The following is a 23362-nucleotide window of genomic DNA, read 5'->3' on the forward strand; positions in this document are numbered from 1 at the left end:
CCCAGAACTGTCAGAAAATTGAACTGTATGGAAGTCCAACAATACAGGATTTAAAGACACCACATTCATCCAGACAGGTAGGAGGGGCAGAGACATTGGAGAGAAGAGTAGTTGTGTGGGAAGTCCCACATTCACATGTGGTAGATAAAAATCAGGAGGGATACCTTGGGATTGAGTGATCCCAGCCCCAGGCAAGACCACACAGCCCTGGGTTTCAGCACCAGGAAGATAAATCCCCATAACTTCTGGCTGTAAAAACCAGTGGGGGTTGGGATGGTGGAAGAAACTGCCAGATTTTCAGGAAACTCTGTTTAAAGGCCCACATGGTCTTAGAATGTACACAAACCCACCAACTCTGAGATTCAGCACCAGGGCAACAGCTAGAATGGCACCAGTCACATACAGGGAGCGGGTGAAGTGACTAGAAATGGGGCAAGTGTTGGGCGAACCTCCAGAAGCCAGGCAGCAGCACTGTCCCCTCTCTGAGTCCTCCCCTCACATAGAGCCACAAAGTGGTGAGGCAGGTTGCCCAACCCTGGTGATTACCTAAGGATCCATCCCACACAATTATCAGGTGCCTTTTCTACACTAGGCCAAGGAGTCAAAGCAGCTCTACCTAATACACAGAAACAAACACAGGGAGGCTGCCAAATTGAGGAGACAAAGAAATATGGCCAAAATGAAAGAACAGAACAAAATCCCAGAAAAAGAACTAAACAAAACAGAGATAACCAACCTATCAGATGCAGAGTTAAAAACACTGGTAATCAGGATGCTCAAAGAACTCACTGAGTACAGCAACAGCATAAAGGAAGAAATGAAGGTTACACTAAGTGAAATAAAGAAAAATGTACAAGGAACAACAGTGAAGGGGAGGAAGCCAGGATTCAAATCAACAATTTGGAACATAAGGAAGAAATAAGCATTCAACCAGAACAACAAGAAAAAAGAATTTTAAAAAATGAAGTTAGTATAAGAAGCCTCTTGTACATCTCCAAATGTGCCAACATCTGAATCATGTGGATGCCAGAAAGGAGAAGAGGAAGAGCAAGAAATTAAAAACTTATTAGAAAAAGTAATGAAAGAAAACTTCCCTAATTTGGCAAAGGAAATAGACATAAAAGTCCAGGAAGTACTTGTCTCAAACAAGTTGGATCCAAAGAGGACCACACCAAGACACATAATAGTTAAAATGCCAAAGGTTAAAGATGAAGAGAGATTCTTAAAAGCAGCAAGAGAAAAGCAGAAAGTTACCCACAAAAAAGCACCCATAAGACTATCAGCTGATTTCTCAAAAGAAATTTTGCAAACAAGAAGGGACTGGCAAGAACTATTCAAAGTGATGAAAAGCAAGGACCTACAACCTAGATTACTCTATCCAGCAAAGCTACCATTTAGAATGGAAGGGCAGATAAAGTGCTTCCAAGACAAAGTAAAGCTAAAGGAGTTCATCACCACCAAGCCATTATTACATGAAATGTTAAAGGGACTTATTTAAGAAAAAGAAGAATATCAAAACTATGAACATTAAAAAGGCAACAAATTCACAACTATTGAGTAAACTAAAAAAAAACTAAACAACCAGAACAGGAACAGAGTCATAGGTATAGAAATCATTTGGAGGGAGGGAGAAGGGAGAGAATAGGGGAAAAGGTGCAGGTATTAAAAGGCAAAATAGGCAGGGGGATGTTAAGAATAGTACAGGAAATGGAGAAGCCAAAGAACTTATATGCACGACCCATGAACATGAACTAAGTGGGCAGGGAGTGGGGGTGATTGCTGGAGGGAAGGAGGATACCCAGCTGAGGGGGAAAAGGAGGGAAAAATTGGAACAAATTTATAACATAATCAACGAAATATATCTTTAAAAAAGAAACAAGGGCTGGAAATATAGAGTGGAATGTTGTGAAATAGCATTTAAATGTTACAGATACCATTTAAAGCCATGAGACTTGGATAAGATCACTTAGGGAGTGAGTAGGTGAGTGAAGGTCTGAGGACTGATCTCTGAAGGCACAGTGTTTAAAGGTGTGACCACAGAGAGGCCTGAGAAGAAGCAATAAGGAAAGTCAAGATATCGGGGTCCTGGAAACCAAGTGAAGACAGTGAAAAAGGGAATGATCACCTGAAGTTGAGAGGTTGCATAAGGTGTGCACCAAGAATTGGCCATTGATTCTAGAAGGTCACTGAAGCTTTGCAAAGATATGTTTTGGAGAAATGATGGAGCTGACAGCCAGTTTGGAAGGTGTCCCAGGCTTCCTGGGATGTCTGGTCAAATAAGAACTCATGGAATTGAGTGCATGGAAGGACCAATAAGATGTTATTGATTTGGGTGAACCAAGTGAAATAAATCTATTGAGAGAAATGTTTCACACCTGGGAGACAAGAGCAACACAAAGTTAGACAAGAAAAATAACTAGAAAATCAAGAATCTTGAGTTATTAAGTCACATCAAAAAGATAACAGTTATTGAGGCTTTGGAAACACCTGAAATTATTTGTGTTACAGTTAGGTGATTGTTTCCTCACATTAAATTTAAATCTCTGTCATTTCCTCTTAAAACTCTTGGTTTTTCAGATTTACTCATAAACTGTAGCTGACTCCTTAAGAGGGATCAGATTAGTGAGATTAGTAGAGAGTGTAATCTGCTGTATTAGAAGATTATTGGTTTAAAAAAACAAAAGACCTTTACTTTTTAAGCACAGAAGGGTGTATAATGAAAAGATCCACCCTCCCACCTTATCAGATAAAATTCTTCTAACCATTTCTGGGTTTAGCTCTTCTTTACATAGTTTATGATTCTTTTCAAAAATTTAGTTGTCAAGTTAAGAGATTATCATTCAAAAAGTTCAAGATCATTTGAGAGATTGCCAAGAAGGATAAAGAGGTAATTTATTTTCAATACTCATTTTCTCCCATCTTCCACAATGTTGGTGACTATTTCTTTAGTTTTGTTTTTTAATAGGGTACTTCCATTATCTATTTAAATATATTTTCAAGTTTTTTTTTTCATCAACTTTAACCATTACCTCCTAACTGACTACTTTAATAGATAAGTATATTAAGGCCCTTTTAGAAGCATTTCCAGATACATCTGATAAAAATAATTTTAAGAGCAGGTTCATTTGAGGTGGGAGAGAGAGTTGCTTTTACTTACCTCTCCTCTTAGATCAATCCCCACCCATCTCTCTGTCACCATTTCTATTCCCCTACTTAAGGCCACCTACGCTCACCACAGTTTCTGACCTGGATTATTGAAATAGCATCCTAAATGATATCTCTCAACCTGTTATTGTTCTCTAATCCAGTGGCTCTCAAATTTTAGCACGCGTCAGAATCACCTAGAAGACTTGTTGAAACACAGGTAGCGGGGCCCCACCTCCAGGGTTTCTGGCTCAGCCGAGGTGGAGGACAGCCTGCCTGAAGATGTGTACTTCTAACAAGTCCCAGACGATACTGCTGGTCCAGAGCCACACTGAGAACCACGGCCACACTAACAGCAAACGTCTAAGCACTGACATACAGGATCCTTCATAATCTGACACAAAGTATGTCTTTTAAAAAAATGCATCTTTATTGAGCTATAATACACATACCATACAGTTTACACACTGAAGTCATAATTCAGTCATTTTAGTGTATTCACAGTGTTGTGTGTATATCACCACAATCAGTTTTAGAATTGTGAAAGAAACCCCACGTCCCTTAGGCATCACCCCAATTTCCCCTCTCCGGCCCTAAGCAACCACCTATTCTGCCTCTGTAGGTTGGCCCATTCTAAACATTTCACATAAATGGAATCACACAATGTGTGGTTGAATGGGACTAAATTTTGCCACCCTGAAGCTTCCCTTTAGGGATAAACCCCAAAAGAACCTTTGATCCTCCTGTCTTTCTTGGCCAGAAGATTCAGACAGAAAGGCCTACTCCAGGAAGGGAATCTAGGACGTTGCCCCAGCCTAATTAATTAAGTATGGTAAATGGGAAGGTTTTAGGCAGGGGCCTGTAAGCTAGCTACCCCTGCGCCCCATTGTCTCTGAGTGGCCTAGCAAAGATTTGACGGCCACATGTGTTCCACTTTTTCTCTACTACCTGTAATTCTCCATCCTCACTTCTGAAATCTAACGCTTTGCTGGCTCTCTTTCTCCATTGTCCAATATACACCAAATGTTGCCTCACTGTCTTTGGAATTTTTATGCATATAAATTCCCCAATGCACATGTATTAACATTTTGATTTTCTCCTGTTAATCTGTCTCTTGTTAATTTGATTATTAGCTCAGCTAGAAGAACTCAGAAGGGGGGGAGTATTAATTTCTTTTTTTTAGCCCCTACATGGTCTTTTGTGTCTGGCTTCTTCCACTTAGCATAACATTTTCAAGGTTCATCCAAGTTTTAACATGACCCAGTACTTCATTCTTTTTTATTGCTGCATAATATTCAATTGTGTACATACACCACATTTTGTTTATCCACTCTTTACCTGATGGACATTTAGGCCGTTTCCACTTTGGGTCTACTACAAATAACGTTTCTGTGACCATTTATGTACAAATATTTGTGTGAACATGTGTTTTCATTTCTCTTGGGCAATTTCTAGGAGTGGAATTGCTGGGTCATATTGTAATTTTATACTTAACTTTTTGAGGAAGTGCCAGGAACCAAAACAGAACTGTTTTCCCAAGCAGCTGCACTGTTTTACATTTCCAATAGCAGTGCTGTTCTGGAACAGCTGTGGGGTTCAATCGTCTGCCACCAAGAAGCATGGCTCCCAGTGCAAAAGTTTGGTTAAAAAGGAAAGGGGTTGTTTATTTAAAGGTTATACAGATTTAGAATAAAGGTGGATTTCTGCCCTTAAGCTCTACACCCTTTAAAACACCCAAAAACACAGTCCTGCCTCCCTTTACCAAACCAGGCTGATTTCAGAATATGCCAGTCAGAAGTACCATCTTTCAGAAAAGCAGAAGTCTGCAGCTCAGCATTCCGAGTCACAGTTCAGTTCAGCTCCAGGCACCTCCCCAGAATCCATGCTTGGTTAGGCAGGTCCCGGCACAGCTCCATCAGCTCTGCCACTGTCTTCTCCAGCCAGTTTCCCAGCAGCTCTCCTCTGTTTTACTCTAGTTCTTACTCCAAACCATGTGGCATCTCCTTATACACCAGACCTCATGGTGGACCAGGGCCCCTTCTCTACATCTTTTCAAACTGTGTGACTGCTTCTTCCTTCTCTTTCTGCCTGCCCTTATTTTAAATGCCCAGCCCGAATCTTCCTATGTGACTTCATATCCAGCCCCTCCTATGCTGTGCTACTTTTGCCAGTTCCCCTGAATCGTTTACCTTCTTTTGGCTGCCATCTTTAGTCAGGGCAAGAGTTCTCAGTGATGCAAGTGCATCCAGCTCCTGCCTTTTGTGCCCCTGCAGGATATGTCTGGAGTCCCTGAATGTTCCCAAAGTCATGCCTGCCTGTGCAGGGGGAAGGGTGCAACACAGTTTTTAACTTGCCACTGTTTTGCAAAGTATCTTAAAAGCTGTATCCTATACTTCCCCCCCCAACCCACATTTGTGGGGTTTGTCTTCCCATTTGGGGGGACCCCCACTCTGTACCCCGTTACATGAGGGTTTCAGTTTCTCTATGTCCTCATCGACATTCACCTTTTTGACAATAACAATTCTAGTGGGTAGGAAGTAATATCTCATTATAATTCTGACTTGCATTTCCCTAATGACTAATAATATTGAGCATTTCTAATGTGCTTATTGGTCATTCATATAAATTCTTTGGAGAAATGTCTATTTAGATCCTTTGCCCAACTTTTAATTGGATTTTTTGTCTTTTTATTAGTGAGTTATAAGTGTTCTGTATACATTTTGGATTACTACTCCTTTATTAGGTATATTATTAGTAACAGTTTTTTCACATTTTCCAGAAACCACTGGGTTTTTTTTAATTGTTGTTTAAGTACAATTGTCTCCATTTTCACCCTCCACCCCCCCATCTCACCCATCCCCACCTCCCACCCCCAAACTCACCGCCTTTGGCTTTGGCCATGTGTCTTTCTTACATGTTCCTTGATGCCCTCCCCAGAAACCACTTTCTTAATGGTATCCTTTAACACACAATTTTTTTTTATTTTGACGATGTCTAGTTTAAATTGTATCGTACTGGTTTTGTATTCCTAGCATTTAACACAATCCCTGGCATACAGTAGGCATCAACCTATGTTCATTGAGTGAATGAAAAAATTCAGTCAAGTAAGGTAACAGCCTATAGATAAGATTCTACTATATAATAAAGAAGCATAGATATATGGGGTGGGCAAATGTGAGTTTACAGTTATGAGTATGTGAAATGCAGAGTTTATTGTTATATTGTTATTTATTAGCTATTGTATTATTTATTTGTATTACAACTGTATTAGAGCAAAGACTGCTAGTTATCTCCTGCTATCCAGGCTCTGCTTCTTGGCAATAGGAGACAGTATGACTGGGTGGTAAGGACCTGTGCCCATGTCCTGTTTTACCAGCTCTGTGAAGCAAAAGAACTCTTCTGGCCCCCAAAGCTCTTTGAGCTAATTACTGAAAATTGCTGTGAGACCCTTGACAAAAATGTAATATCCCTATAGTGAATCTATTAGGTGCCTCAGGAGAGAAGCAGCATTCTCTCTCCTGACTATTTTACATTTTAAAAGGTTTAACTGAAGTTCTCCCCACCCCACCCCCACCCTGGAAATTCCCTCCTCAAGTCTGTGAATAAGCAGGAAACAAGTACCAGCATCTCTGACTTTAGATAATCATTTTGAAAAACAGACTCGAGCCTCCGGTCCTGTATATCAAGGAACAGCATCAGTTTTATCCACAAAACATTTTCAGGAAGCACATTTTGCAGAGTAGGTAAATTTTGCAATTTTGAGCCCAAGGCATAAGATGATGGAGAAGGGAAAGAATATGGCAACCCTCTCCCTGGAAGGGCATTTTCTGTTCTAGAGATGACCTCATTACCCTGCAAGGGAGGACCAGGGTGCTTGCTCACAATGGCCCCCCCACACAGGTAGCAGAAAGTTCTTGGCATGACAACCCACCAATCATGTCCTTCATCTGCTTTCTTAAGTTCCTGGTCTTCTGTCATCTTCATCCCTTTGTTGCTAAAGGAATAGAGTACTGATACATGCTAGAACACGGATGATCCATGAAAGCATTACACTGAGTGAAAGAAATCAGGTACAAAAGGCCACATATTATGTGGTTCCATTTATATGGAATATCTAGAATAGGCAGACCTACAGAAATAGAAAGTGGATTTGTGGTTGCTTAGGGCTGGGGTAGGGAGGCGGAGGGGTAAGGGAGTGATAGTTCAAGGATATGAGGCAATGCAGATATTCTCAGATTGCCTCTGGTGAGAGCTGCACAACTCTGAATATCCAAAAACAATTGAATTATACACTTTAGGTGAACGAATTGTATGACATGTAAATTAAATTTCATTAAAACTGTTACAAACAAAGAAAACCAATAACAACAACAACAAAACTTTCATGGTTAGTTTTAAATCACATTATGCTTTATGTAAAAATTTACATAATTGTTATTGCAACTCCATTCCAGAAAATATAGTCTGTGGGTTAGCTGAGCAAGTGAATACGTTTCATCCATGTATGCAATTCAGAGTTTCCCAATGGGATTGCCAGAGGACACTAAGGTTTTCAGCTGTAAATAGGAGTTAAAATAATTATTTTTCAAAAGGTTCCACAGTGAAAGAAATTTGGGAATGACAGAGTTAAACAAATGTAAGCAGGATCTTTACTGTCGAAGTGCTCGGTTTTAACAGGCCGGCATGCATCGTGAATCTCCAAGAGGGGGATGAGAGCATGCATGGTTTACCCCACTGGTTTAATCTTGAAACCTTTCGTCACAGAGCATGGTGCAGAATCAGCCTTCCATGACATTATGCTGGTAAACGCTAGTGTAAGTCTCTCATCTCAACAGGAAACCCTGGAAACGAATGTTATCAGGCAAAAATGTATATCGGCCTGCACACAGTCGAAATATTTTCAATTACATGTCTGCATCAGCTTTTAAAAGTTCAATCGCCAGCACTGTTTTGGCTTTCTAAATTCCTTTCATTCCCTATTTAATATTTATAAACATAATGAGTGTGGTTTAGAGTAAAAATTAATTTCTTTACTAAATAAGTAATTCTCTGGTCTAATGCCACTTGCTTCTGTGAAATGGAATTTGTATTATTTTTCTCCTGAAATAGAAAGGCACTCTGAAAACATATAAAAATCCTCCGTAATCCTTCTGTCCCTGACCCACAGATCAAATCTCTCAGGATTCCACTGACTGCATTTCTCAGCAGAGATGGATTGGCAGGCTAAATGGGACAGGTTTCAGATTACTCAGAGTCTGTGAATTTCACAAAATACGCTCTGAAGTACTCTCATAATAATTAAAACTAATTTAACTATTAAATTAATCAATTAAAGCACATTTGAAACTGGTGAGTACATGGGTGAGAGATTTACTCTCTCCTTTGTACCCTGCTGCCCCCCCACTTACAGCCTGACAGAAAATACAGCAGCCCACATGGCACCCATCGGTGGAGTTCCGTTAGAAACAGCAGTTCAAGGGAAGGGATGGAGACTATCGCTCACTGAGCATAATAACTGGATAGAGAGAAATGTGAAGAAAGAATACCATAGGCTGAAGAAGGGGCAAAGTCGAGAAACTTAACGCTGAGTGTGGCATCCGTCAGTGGCTCTCTTTGGCAACAGACCACAGGCAACATTTGCATAGCACCTCCCAGTGTACAAAGCCCTGCCGTGTGCGACGTTTTACTTAACTTTCCAATCAACCATGAGACGTGGGTCCTGTTCCCCCTGGGTACCTGGGGGACAGAGAAATGAAAAAGCTGGCCCGATATTCTCCGATAGAATAGCATCGACTCCCAGGTTTCTGGATTCAAAATCTCAGCCCTTTCCACCTCCACTCAACTAGGAAAAGAAGTTAGGAAGGCAGGCAGGCAGGGAGAGGTTGAGCGAGTCCTTGAACAGAAAAGTTTATATAAACTTCACCCTGCAGGCAGCGTGATTGTTGTTTGTTATCTTACCCAAATGCCTACAGATATAATATGCCGAGGCAAATAGATCAGCCATTTCTGATGTTCCTAAGAACAGTTCCAGAGTGTGTGTAACCCTCAAATGAGTTCAAATAATCACAGTAAGCATAAAATATTTCACTTGTCTTTACTCAGTTTTACAAGTGTTCCCAGTGCAGTTAGGCCAGGATCTTTTTACAAGAGCTCAATATTAATCATTCACAAAGGATACAAATAACACTTTGTCTGTACCTATAAGCTTTATACTGGGCCGGAGAGTAAAATGACAGAAAGTTCTAAGTCCAATTTTATGGACTTATTTGCTAGTGTATTTAACACACATGAGTTGAGCACCTACTGTGTGTTCAGTATCAGGCCACGAGTTGGGTATCCAATAAATATGTCCTGATCTTTATAGAACTCACTAGATACAGCAAAGCTTCCACACAAATATAGTGCAGTGTGACAGAGGGTATGACAGAAAGTTCAGAGGGACTTGGGAGCATTTGCTTGGGAGCAAACTGGGGAAGTTTCCTGGGGATGGTGGCGTTAGGGTAAAGGACTGGTGGGGCGCAATGGTGTCAGGAGGGGACTCAGGGATTCTGACCCTGGCTTTGCATTGGACTCACCAGGGAATTTTTAAAATTCTAGTAGTCACCCGTTATCCAGAGGATACATTCCAAGACCCCCCCACAGTGGATGCCTGAAACTGGGGATAGCACTGAACCTGTGTATTTGTTCCTATACATACATACCTATGATGAAATTGAATTTATACATTAGGCACAGTAAGAAATTGAAAACAATAACTCATAATAGAATAGAATAACTGTAACAATGTACTATAATAAAAGTTATGGGAAGTGGCATTATTAAGTAAAATAAGGGTTACTTAATCACAAGCACTGCCTTACTGGGACAGTCGATTTGATAACTGGAACGACTACTAAGTCACTAGTGGCTGGGGAGCATGCACAGCATGAATCATAACATGGGACAAAGGGACGATTCAGACCCCAAACGGCCAATCAGGATGCTGGGAGATGCCATTCTGCTACTCAGAACGGCCCACAGTTTAAAATTCATGAATTATTTCTGGAATTTTCTGTTTGATATCTTCAGACCTATGTGGACTGTGGGTACCTGAAACTTTGGAAAGTGAAACTGTGCCCAACGGGGATTCCTGCACTATCACCCAGGCCCCACCCCAGGCTCATTGGATCTGAATCTCTGAGTGAGGGCAAGACAATTATTTTATAAACCTCCCCAAGTGATTCTAAAGTATGGCCAGGTTTGTGAACTGCTGACTTAAATAGTTACTAAAAGGTTTTCTGGGTAGGACCTAAGTGAACTAAAGGGAACCAAAATTTTGCCACCCTGAAGCTGCCATTTTGGGGTATTGTTTTAAGCTATGTAAGAAAATAGACTTGAAAGAATGTTTAATCCTCTCCCTTTCCTGCCCAAGAGATCCAGACAGAAAAAAATCTGCTTTAGAAAAGAAATCTTAGGATGTTCGCCTTAGCCTAATTGGAATTAAGTATGTAAATAGAGGGCTTCAGTGGGGTCTGTTAGCATAAAAGAACCGCCCACTGTGTCCCATTGTCTCCTGAGCAGCTGAGCAAGAGTTTACCTGCCCTGTGCCTTCCGCCCTTCCTCACTACCTGCAGTTCTCCGTTCTCACTTCTGAAATCTAATACCTTCCTTCCCACTTTCTCCTTTTTCATAACTGTCATATATGCCCAATGTTGCCTGTCATTGGAATCTTCAAGCTTATGTGAATTCCCCATGGACGTGTGTAAAAACTTTGATTCTCTCCTGTTAATCTGTCTCTGTTAATTTGGCTAATAGCCCAGCTAGAAGAACTTACAGGTGGGAGAAAAAGTATTATTATTTTTTAATTCCCCAGAGAACCATCTCTAACTTCAGACTTAAGTGATGTAAATTTGGAAGGAAATAATTTTAAAATGATTTTCTTAGTTGCTGTAATGTGAACTTAATTATCTTGGATTTCAAAAATATTTATGGCTACATCTCTCTCTTTTCTTAAAGATTTTATTTATTTTTTTTAGAGAGAGGGCAAGGATGGGAGAAAGACAAGGAGAGAAACATCGATGTGCAAGAGATACATGGATCCCTTGCCTCTCGCACACCCCCAAATGGGGACCTGGGCCACAACCCAGGCCTGTGCCCTGACCAGGACTGATAACCTAAGAAGGTAGGGCTGAACATCTTAGGTTCACAGGTTCACAGTGCCCTGAGCAGGACTGGTAAGCAAACTGGTAACCTTTTGGTTCACAGGCCAGCACTCAACCCACTGAGCCTCACCAGCCAGGGCTAAATCTCTTTTACAAAAAAAACCCCTCAAAACGATGAATCTGAATATCGCTAGCTTTTTTATATATATATAGCAGTTCAGAGAAAAAAAGCTTTGTGGTGATTATTCCTGAGTTTACCATTATTTTTGATTCTCCTCTCATGGGCAATGGGAAAGATTATTCTTCCTTGTCCCTTTGAAATGATGAGTGGTCATGTGACTTTCTTTAGCCAATGAATAGTGAGCAGGATTGACAGGGGTTCCTTCCATGGGGAAGTATTGAGAGCTGGTCGTCTTCTGTTCTCTTTTGGTGCCTCAAAGATCTCATGGAGGGACTATGAGGTCACAGCAGCCTGGAATACTGAGCCACCTCACAAAGCAGTGACCTTCCAGAGCCACTGAGGCCTAGAGTGGACTTTGTGGGCTCAAGAAATGCACATGTGTTGGTTTAAACTGCTAAGATATTAGGGTTGTTTATTACTGCCTCACCTAACTAATTGCTGCCTTCTCAATCAGGTAGATCCCTATTTTTGTATTTTCTTTCTCTGATTCACTGACTTTCTCCTCACATACTTATTCATGATCAGTATTATAATTAATACCCTTCCTTCCTTCCTTAACAGTTTATTTAAAAGTCATTAGGTAGGCTCAAGCAAGAAGGACAACCAGAAGGTAGCTGAATGGATGGTAGGGCAGTCGGTTGGAGAATTTGTGACAAACAGGGAGATTGAGCAAGTAAGTAAACATATGGGGGGTTATGGAGCCAGCTTTCTTGCTGTCAGATAAGGGAAGTATAAATGTAAAAAGGAAGAAGAATAATGAACCCTGAATCTTGCAGTATTGTGTTTGAACTGAAATGGAAGTACTGTTGAATTCATTTCATAGCTATAACCATAGATACAGATAGAAAAATTAATACAGATGCACCTACGTTCTATTCTAGTTATGCCCACTGAGCAGTACTGGAAGCAGCAATAGCTCACAGCAGCAAGCACACCTAGCAGGCAGATCTTGATTTCTAAAAACCATTTTCCACTAACAGAATAGGCCTTAGGGGAAAAAAATGAGTGATTTGGGGGCCGAGGCAGCAAAAGCATAAGATGGGTATGAAGGGCAATTTAATGTCAGGTAGTAATGAAGTTCTCAAAACAACAGGGTGTGTCTAAATGGCAGAGAGGCCTGTTTGAAGAGCCAACCACTGGGCAAATTTGAGACAATTAGGGCATCAAAATATATAGTGATAGGAATGCATTATAAGCTATTGAATAAAATATCCTGGTGCCTGTACAGACTCACACAAAAAGAAAGAAAGAAATGGGAAGAAGAAAAAGTTCTTCCGAATTATAGAATGCCACCTATTAAATATAAAAGAAAATTTTTTAAAAATCACCATTTGGTGACAACCTAGTGACACCCAATTCAGGCAAGAATCATCAATAAATATTAAAGTTTGTGGGTGAAAGTTAGATGACAAATGGAATATTTACATAATCCCAAATTTCCTCCCCACAAAAGGCAATTATGAAGGGGAAAGAATAGCTTTCCCGTGAAGTAAGCTGGCAGATACCACGTTTTTCAAGCATAACATCAAATGTAATATCACCAGACTAAAATTATGTGTCACCTGACAGGATGCAAAGAGAAATTAGCATTGCTCTCACGATATTCCTGCCAAAACTGCATGCATAACCTGAATCTAATTATAGAGAAACATCAGACAACCCTAAATTGAGGAACAGTCTACAAAATAACTTCCCCGTTGTCTTTAAACAAGTTATAGTTTGAAAGTCAAGGAAAGACTATGAAATTTTCTTGGATTAAAAGAGACTGAGGAGGTGTGGGAAATTAAAGAAAAATACTTTCTCTCCCACCTTCTAAATCCTTCTAGCTGGGCTAATAATCAATTCAACAAAGACAGATCGATGGGACAAAGTCAAAATTTTAATTCACGAGCATGGGGATTTCATGTAAGCATGAAAATTCCAGAAACAGTGAGACAACGCTGGATATGAATGACATTTTTGGACAAAGGAGAAGGGGGGTGAAACGGGGTATAGATTTCAGAGTTGAGGATCAGTGATTTACAGGTGGTTGATATGCTACTTTCTCTTCAGATTGTATAAATCTTTTGCCTTTCACAGATAGTGGAAGAGCAGGAACATACCTAGCCGGAAGATTCTCACTAGGCAACTCAGAGACAATGAACAGAGAGGGGATCCCGCGAATAGACCGGGAGTCTTCCTGATTAATTCTAGGGTGAAGGTTATTATTTGTTTAACCCTCATCTAAGGATGTTTATTGATTTTAGAGAAAGAGAGAAGCATCGATCTGTTGCCTCCCACCCATGCCCGGAGCAGGGATCAAACCTGCAACCTAGGTATGTGCCCTGATGGGGAGCCCTTTCAGCGCACGGGACAATGCTCTCACCTCGCGCCACCCAGGCAGGGCCTAGGGTGAAGACTCTTGAGGGAATCAAGCCCAGGCTTCCTTCCCAAAGCAGGTTTTTCTGTCTGAATCTCTTGGGCAGGAAAGGGGAAGGGTCAAATATCCTTTGTGAGTCTTATTTCTCAATAAACAGGATATTGCAATTAATATCCTACAAAGGAAGCTTCAGTGACAAAACTTTGATTCCCTTCGGAGGTATGACCACTAAAGGCAACAGCTGATACTGTACTGGGCCATTTTGCTATGCAGGCCGTTGCTAGGACAACTGATGAAAACTTGAATAGAGTGTCTGATCAGCGGATATATGGGAGCTGTTGGAACTATCCCTGCAACTTTAGAGTAATATTGAAATTATTTCAAAAATAAAAAACACAAGGCATACAACTGTAATTGAATAACAATAAAAATTAAAAAACTAATAATAATAAAATAAAAATAAAAAGCACAAATATTGTTCTTATGTGAAATACTTCTATAGATTTCCTATTCAAATTTACATTATAGGTAATGTAAAGGTATAAAAAATATAATTGGAATCTCAACTACTTGGTTAGGTTATGATGTGTTTTCTTTCCTTTTTTTTAAAATGAAGTACATGAAGTTTGTCTTCTACATTTAAGTTTGTGAAAGTGTCAGGCCAGTTCCCCAAACCCCCAGACTGCTAATGACCCCGTCAGGCCGGTTTCCAACCCTCTGGACTGCCTGTGACTCGGTTGTCCCGACGTGCCTGGTAGCCCGCGGCTTAATCGAAAGTCTGTCCCACCTCGCACGATAGACACCTGGCGCCAGCCACGACGGCAGGTGGTTAGACCAACCCTCCCGTACCAGGGAACAGCCCGCCCTTCACCTAACCGGTTGTCCTGGCTCACATCCTGAACCCCTGAGGCACCCGCCCAGAAGAACAAGAGACTAACCCCTCCCCTACCCCACCACAGGCCTCGTGCCTTTTCTTTTAAAAATCCCACTCTTGCCTTCCCTCCCTGCTGCGATCGATCCCGACTGAGCCCGCTGTAAGGGGGACCCCAAATAAACGCACTTGGATCAGATCTTCCCGTTCCTCCCGTCTCTATTTCTTGCGCATTTCTAACAATTTGCACAGTCACTTAATGCGTGCAGAACTGTGATGGGTTCTAGGAGAATATAGGTATGGCAATTAGGCATGTGGATAATATAAGTGATTTAACAAGAAATTATTTTAACAAGGTCTTTAGTCATTTGAATGGGTATCCAAAGCCTAGGCCTACAGAATACGACCTGAGGCCATTAAATTCAAATTATAAAAGAAAAACACACCCCAAGCACCAAGCTTCCCCCACCCCCATGCTTAACACCAGTAAATTCCTTGGGCCAGATGAATATCAAATAAAGATTTTTCAAAACCCTCCTCAAAAAATGCAAAATATTATATTTTTTTCTTATCAGATGCAGTCTGTAACATAAACAATAGAAAATTTCATTAAGCAAATAGAAGTTCTTTTTCTCTCCCAGTAAACCTATGTAAATCCTTTGCAAATTGTACCAAAAAGGGCTGCTCTTCAATTCGCTAGTAAACAGATATCCTGCTGACAGTCCCAGCATGCATCTCCTGTCACCGCCTTCTGGGCCAAATTCTACCCTCATCGCCTGAAAGAGACACAACAGGGAGTTCAACACTCATGGCTTGCCCAGTCTGGAGGCTGGTCCGAAAATGAGCCTTAAAAGAAAGGTTGGGGCTCTCTGATCGCCTTCCCCCACAGAAGCGTGTGCCGTCTGTCCACGCTAAGCACCAGTCGTTCAGTGAGGCATTCATATTGAATGTCTCCGTGTTCCAGGGACCGAGGGCCAATTTGGACCCTCCACTCCATTCTGAGGGAAAACGGTGCATTAAGAAGTGAAGCCTTGCCCCATTCTAACACAACCGTGTTGAAAAAGCACTAGTTATTCACCCGAGTATATCTGTTGTTATGGAACAAAGAGAGTTCGTCCACCCAGCCTCCGCAGAGTCAAACACTTAAACCGAGAATTGCGGTGGAGAAATATTGGCCATTTTATTGTGAATGGTGCCAACCAGGAGAACAGGAAGCTGATGATGAAAGGCCCAAACCCCCCCGAATGATGGCGCGTAGGTTACAGATTACACAGGACAAAATCACAAAACTCCATGGATTAGGGGGTTCGGGGTCATGCTGGGAGCTGACTGGTCGGAGGTGAGGTAAGGGTAATAAATCATTTCTTCGGTCTTGTGGACAGTTCTGAGGTCTGTTCGAGCACCCCTTTGTCTGGTTTCATGAGATAGCCCACCTCAGAAGCTGAAACATAACTTAGGTCAAGATGTTGTCTTCAGCCTGCAGAGGTCCAGACTGTGTAACCATCAGTCGGGGCTGGGCTACTGTCTTCTGCTGCCTCTGGGGTTGCTGATTATGGGGGGAAGGCTGGGTCTTGGGGGGGTTGAAAATAGAGAGAGAGGGACAATTAATTTTTATATCAAAATTGAGTGCCTTTGTGGATTCCTTAGGAAGTATATTGACATAAACAGAGCAGAGACACGTGAGGAAGTTATCCAATAAGTTTCCATTCAGCATATTTTCTTTATCGCAGAGCTTTAGACAATGTAAAACCGGATCTCATGAACAACTCCTCAGTCATCCTTAGCTATATGCATTTGCAAAAGCTGCCATAACGAAGTACCACAGGCTGGTGGATGTAGCGATTCATGCACTGCAGTATTATTTCCCACATCAAAAAAATTAGAAAGAAATGTCCATCACGTGCGAGTGGTTAAATTACTTGGTTTATGCATATGATAGAAAAGTCTGCAAATGTTTAAAAAATAGGTGATTATCCTGCTATTTTTCATAATGGAAAGCTAAGTTATTTGGATCAACTCTTTCACTGACAGCAATTAAACATACTGGATAGAACATGAAAGTACACCTCTTAAGACAAGGATGGTTTGACAAATGAAAAAGAGAGCTAAGCAACAGCAAGACACCAGGGAGAGGAGGGCAGGGGCCACTTACGTCCTGAGGTTACTTGTCAACCCCACTTGACTCCTATTTGTTGGGTGAAAAGAAAATCAAAATCTCAAGCCCTCCCCAGAAGGGGATGACAACCTGCACAGTGAGAAGGAACCCCAGGGTGAGACTGAACCGGAAATAAAACCAGCCCAACCCCAGCCCCAGGGGAATGCAAGGGAAGTTGCCTTGATGCTGGGCTGAGCAGGGAGGGGGGGAACCCAATTCAGATATATATATATTAAGCACAAAGTGGCCCTCACAAAGATTTTTATTTCAAATTTATATCTATAGGTAGTCCTAAGGAGCCTCAAGCAGAGAACTTAGCACAAAGTAATCCTAGACTGATAGAACAGATATGCATATGGTAATGAAGACAAGTCCTCTCTAGAAGGAGCACCTTTATGCTTGGCCTCAAAGCATGCCTGCACATCATTTTTGAAAAGTAATGCGAAGAACACAGTCAAAAATGACCAAGCGCCCAAGGAAATTAGGCATTATGAGTGAAAAAGCAGAAACAACGGAAACTAGAGACAGACCCACAAATAATGGAGGTATTGAGATTATTAGACACAGCTGGATAATGTCTGCCTTATGTCTGTAGACATAGAAAATGTAAAAAGTTATCTAGCTTATTTGAGAAAGAAACTAAATTGAATGTTTAGAAATAAATTAGTAACTCAAATTTTAAAGAATTTTAGCCTTTAATAACTATTTTTAATAGTTTATTTTAATTGTATTTTTCTATTACCATTTATCCCCTTATACCCCCTTCAACCTCCACCCATCCCGCTCAAATTAAAAATTCGGTATATGGGGTTAACAGTAGGATTACACAAAAGAAAATATTCAGAACATAGCTGGAGAAAAAAAGATGGGAAAAAATGGAAGAGAGATTTAAGAGGCATGGAATATAGAGTATAAGGTCTGCTATATATTTAATAGAGATGATATTTTCCATGTGCTGAAAGCAAATAGCCGCCAATATAGAACTACATTTATTTCCCAGTGAAAATGACTTTCAATAAAGAGGGCAATAAAGATCTTTGTATAGAAACAAAAACAGTTTATTACAAGCCGACACTTATTCAACAAAATTATAAAGAAGGCAATGCATTCAGAATGTAAGTCAACTCAGATGGAAGTTTGACATAAAAGAAGGAGTTAAACATAGAAAAAGAGAGAGGGGCCCTGGCCAGTGGCTCAGTTGGTTGAGCATCGTCTCGTGCACCAAATGTTGCAGTTTTGATACCTGGTCAGAGCACATACCTGGGTTGCCGGTTTAATCTCCAGGCAGGTCACTTTTGAGAGGCAGCCAATCAATGTTTCTCTTTCACACTGATGTTCCCCCCTCTCTCTCCCTCCCTTCCTCCCTTCCTCTCTCCCTAAAATCAATAAACATATCCTTGGGTGAGGATTTTAAAAGAGAGAGAGAGAACATAAGAATAGCAAGCAGAAGCGTGAGGGGTGATGACATAAGGGGGTAAGGTAGAGGGTTAGAATAAATGTTGGGTAAACCCAACCCAAGCCTACAGCCTCTTCCTTCTCTGGCCTGCACAGCTTTTGCAGCGAAATCGGCATGTGCCTAAATATAGAATTAGTCATAACAAAACTAAAACCACCAGTCAGAATCTGAGATGACAGGGGAGAGTGATATCATCTCAGGGGGTGGTTGTCAAACATCCTGAACCAGTAATATGACAAAGGGAACAAAAATTACATGAATACCAACAAAAATATTGAAAATACCGGGACAAATCCATATAAAAGTGGCTGCGAATCTTAACAATGAAAAAATCAACAGGGTCAGCCCTTACGTGGAAGTACAAGAGCAGAGAGACAAAGATGTCATCTGCGAAGGCTGGGCTTTGATGTCGTCACCACTTCTTAGGGTCTCACCCTCAGGCCCACAGATCCCAAACCTCAGTTTCTCAGTGGACCCCGAGGTCTTTGCGAGATTGGCTCTCAGTCGCCCATTTCTTAAAGTGGCCTCTCCAGAATGCTTGCACCCACTTTTAAGGTCATCTGATGTGAATGTGTATTTGTATTTTCTTGTATGTGGCTCAAGACCCTCAGAAAGGGTGACCTCGATGTGTTGGGAGCTGACTGACTAGGGGCAGGAGTGGAGGAAGACTTTTCGGTATATGTGTTCACATGGTTCAATAATCTTTGAGTCATGTCAATTATCTGTAAATTTTAATTAAATATAATTGTTTCCTCTTCTCTTAAAACTCTTGAAGACAGGCATTCTGAGCAACATGATACCTTGTAGAGGTAGAGAGTGATGGCTCTTCTCCTCTGTTCTAAGAGTATTGATATACATCTAAACCATATATGCCTTCCTGCCTTCAATTGCACACTTCCTGCCTTCTGTTGTTCAGCCACAAAACCACCTGAATCCCTCACTGTTGCCTCCTGTGGGCCTGCCAAGGAAGTGACCCCTCCTGCACCAGGAACAAGCCTACGGTCAAATTTCCTGCAGGAATGAAGAGATGAGCTGTATCGGGGCAACCAACTTGTCCCAATTTGCCCAGGGCTTTCCCCAGTTTTAGCACAGCAAGTCTCATCTCCAGGGAAACCTCTTCATCTCAGGCAAACTAGGGCAATGTGACACCCAAGCTGCCACCAACTTGGCTATTCTCCTGTCCTCTTAGAAAAAAAATAAACCTGATTGAATAGAACCCAAACAATGATAATATCAGACAGTACATGTATAACAATTACCATGTGCTAGACACTGTTCTAAACAGTCTATTCAGGTAGACTCATTTAATCTGTCCCAACAACTTTATTTTAACTCCATTTCATGGATGAGAAAACTGAGGTCCAGGGAAGTAAAGTAACTTATCCAGGATCACAGAGCTAGTGTGTGGCAGAGTTGGGATTCAAAGCCAGGTAGTCTGGTTTCAAGGCACGTCACTATACTGCCTTTGTTATGTTCCCCACGTGATTTCTAGTCCCCAAATGTGGCACCCTCTTCTGCCTTTTCTTTTCTCTGTTGTCCCTGCTACTTACTTATATCTTGGCTATGAGTCACACAAACATCTCCCATTTACTTGTATTCTACTCTTTGCTCATTCATTACTCTTCATTCATTCATTCAACACACATTTTTGGGCCCTCGCCAGATGGCTCAGTTGGTTGAACACTGCCCCGATATACCAAGGTTGCCAGTTCAACCCCCAGTCAGGGCAGATGTAGGAATCAACTAATGAATGTGTGAACAAATGGAACCACAAATAATGTTTATCTCTTACTCTCTCAAAAAAAAAATCAATAAAAATTTAAAAAGAAGACATTTTTGTTGTGCCTAGTATGTGCCAGACTGCCTTTAAGAGCACATGGCCTGGAGTGGGTACATATTTAAATGAACAATAGCATTGTACAGAAGTTCCCAAGCTTTCTCAGTTCACAGTGCCTTTAGCATAATATTTACTAAAAATATTAGGAATATTTCACAGTGGTGCTACATCAAAATAAATACCGAGAGGCTTTATTTATTAGTTTAGTTCCAAACTACTTAACAGCGGGAGTTTACGTGGTGTCTGATACGTCTCTGTGTTTCCCTCAACAATTAAAAGCTCCAGTTGTGGGCTTCACTTCCCAATGGCTTTCTGGGGTACCTCAGCACACAGTTGGGGAACTGTGAGCATTGTGGGTAAGGTCTTGGTTCCTAGAGTCCGTTGTTTGGGTTTAAATTGGGGCCATCCCCTTGCAGGGTAAGGTTAGGTATATAATGAGGCCTCCCTGGGCTTTAGCTTTCCTCGCCCATCATGGGGACGGCAACAGTAGCCATCTCGTAAGGCTGTCACAAGAATTGGTAAGTTTATATAAAGTCCCCGATGAAAGGCTTGGCATTTAGTCACTAGAATATAAGTTCCACAAGGATGGCTCTTTGGATCTGTGTGGTTTACTGTTGTATCTCCAGTGCCAATTTCTTTTCTTTCTTTCTTTCTTTTTTTTTTAACTTTTTTCTTTTCTGTATTTTAAATAAACCACAAAAGGGGCCGTCCTGAATCTAATGTAATTAACAGGGGGCAAACCACAAAGGAAGTAAGTTTTTACAGCATGTAAAAAGCAGAAACAAGGTCTGTGCTACCGACTGAATGCTTGTGCCCCTCAAAATTCATGTGCTGAAACTTAATTCCCAATGTGATGGTATTTGGAGGTGGGTTTTGGGGGGATGATTAGGTCAGAGGGTGGAACCTCAATCACGGGATTAGTGTCTTTACAAAAGACACCCCATAAAGCCCTCTCATCCCTCCTGCCATGTGAGGACACGGCAAGAAGACAGCTGTTTATGAACCAGGAAGCAGCCCTCACCAGACACTGAATCGGCCAGAGTCATGACCTTGGACTTTTAGCTGCCAGATCTGTGAGAAATAAATTTCTGTTGTCTATAAGCCACCGGGTCTAGGTATTTGCTCTAACAGCCCGAGTGGACTGTATCCAGTTCCTGGACAGAAACCTCATCTTCATTAGGGAATGAAGGAGCCGAGGAGTCCTTTGCACTGGCTTGGTACACCTTACACTCACTTGGCGTATCATACTTTGCAAGCAAATGTTTTCTCAGCCTTTCTCTGTGTGTTTTATCAGTGACTCCTCCTGTGCTATCTTAAAGTTTCACCAGACTAACTCATAGCCCGCCAACCTGGGGAGAGTTGGATGAGGCAGGTCCTCGAGCAGCCCGCTTGCCTCTGGCAGACTTAGCGCACCTGTCGTCATACCTGGTAAGGCATCTCTCTGCCCCTCGCCAGGATACGCTAGCTTATTCTCCATAGCCTTTCAGGCTCCACCAGGCCCTCTCTGATGAAGTTCCTGTAGCAATCCTGCTTCTCTCCCAATGTCTTTTTCTTTTTCATTCTAACTACTATGTCATTGTTTAGGTTATTTTTTAAGTACACAATTCGGTGGTTCTTAGCATATTCACGAAGTTGTGCAACCATCACCACGAAGTATTTCCAGAACATTTTTATCATGCCCAAAAGAAATTGCATACCCCTAAGTAGTCGCTTCCCACTACCTCCTCCCCCCAGTCCCTGACAACTATTAATCTACTTTTGGTCTCCATAAACATTTCATTTAATGGAATCATACTATATGGGGTCGGTTGTCACTGACTTCTTTCACTTAGCATGGTGTTTTTAAGGTTCAACATTGTTGTGGCACGTATTAATACTTCATTCCTTTTTATTGCTGAATAATATTTAATCACATGGATAAACTACATTATGTTTATCCATTCATTAGATGGACATTTACATTGTTCCCACTTTGGGCCTATTATGAATAATGGTTCAATGAACATTCACATCCAGTTTTTGTGTGGACATATATTTTCAAGTCGCATTCATATTTCTTATATTTCATTCTCAAATTTCAATTCAGTACCTGGGAGTGGAATTGCTGGTCATTGTAACTGTATACTTAACATGTTGAGGAACTGTCAAGCTGTTTTTGAGAGAAACTGCACCATTCTACATTAGCACCAACAACATACGAGGGTTTCGATTTATTCTCACCCTTGTCAACACTTGTTATTGTCTGTTGTTGTTTTTTTTAAATGATAGCCATCCCCGTGACAGTGACCTGGCATCTCATCGTGGTTTTGATTGGCATGGTCCGTGTAGTTAATGATGTTGAGCATCTTTTCATGTGCTTATTGGCCATTTCTTTGGGGAAATGTCAATTTGAACCTTTTACCTCTTTAAACTGGATTGTCTTTTTTGTTGAATTATAATAACAGTTCTTTATATATTCTAAATGCAAGTCTCTTCTCAGGTATATAAGTTGCAAACATTTTCTCCTATGTTTCTCCTAGGTTTTCATTTTCTTGTTGGTGTCCTTTGAAGTACAAACATTTTAATTTTAGTTTTGATTAAGTCCAATTTATATATTTTTTTTGTTGCTAGTGCTTTTGGAGTCAAATCTAAGAAAGTGTTGCCTAATCTAAGATTTACTTTTATGTTCCTTTTATGTTTTCTTCTATCAGTTTTAAAGTTTTAGCTTCTATATTTAGGCCTTTAATCCATTTTGAATTAATTTTTGTGCATAGTATGAGGTAGGGGTCCAAATTCATTCTTTTCATGTGGCTACTATTGGGCAGCTGTCCCAATACCTAGTGTTGAAAAGACTATTCTTTTCCTCATTGAACTGTCTTGGCACTCTTGTTGAAAATCACTGGATTATGAATGTAAACTTTCGATTCTATTCCACCAATCAGTACGCCTTTCCTTATGCCAGTGCACACCGGCTTGGTTTATGGAAGTTTGCAGTAAGTTTGGAATTAAAAAGCATTAGTCCTCCAACTGTCTTCTTCTTTTTAAAATTGTTCATTGACTATTCTGAGTCCTTTCAATTTCCATATGAATTTTAGGATCAACTCATAAATTCCTGCAAAAAAAAATGGCCGCTGGGATTTTTGCGTAGGGAGTACGCTGATGAATGTGGGTTGTATGCTATAGACCAATGTGAGGAGCATCGCCGTCTTAACGACATTAAACCTCCCAATGGGATAGCT

The sequence above is a fragment of the Desmodus rotundus genome, chromosome 6 (assembly GCF_022682495.2).
Source record: "Desmodus rotundus isolate HL8 chromosome 6, HLdesRot8A.1, whole genome shotgun sequence".
NCBI classification, from domain to species: Eukaryota; Metazoa; Chordata; class Mammalia; order Chiroptera; family Phyllostomidae; genus Desmodus; species Desmodus rotundus.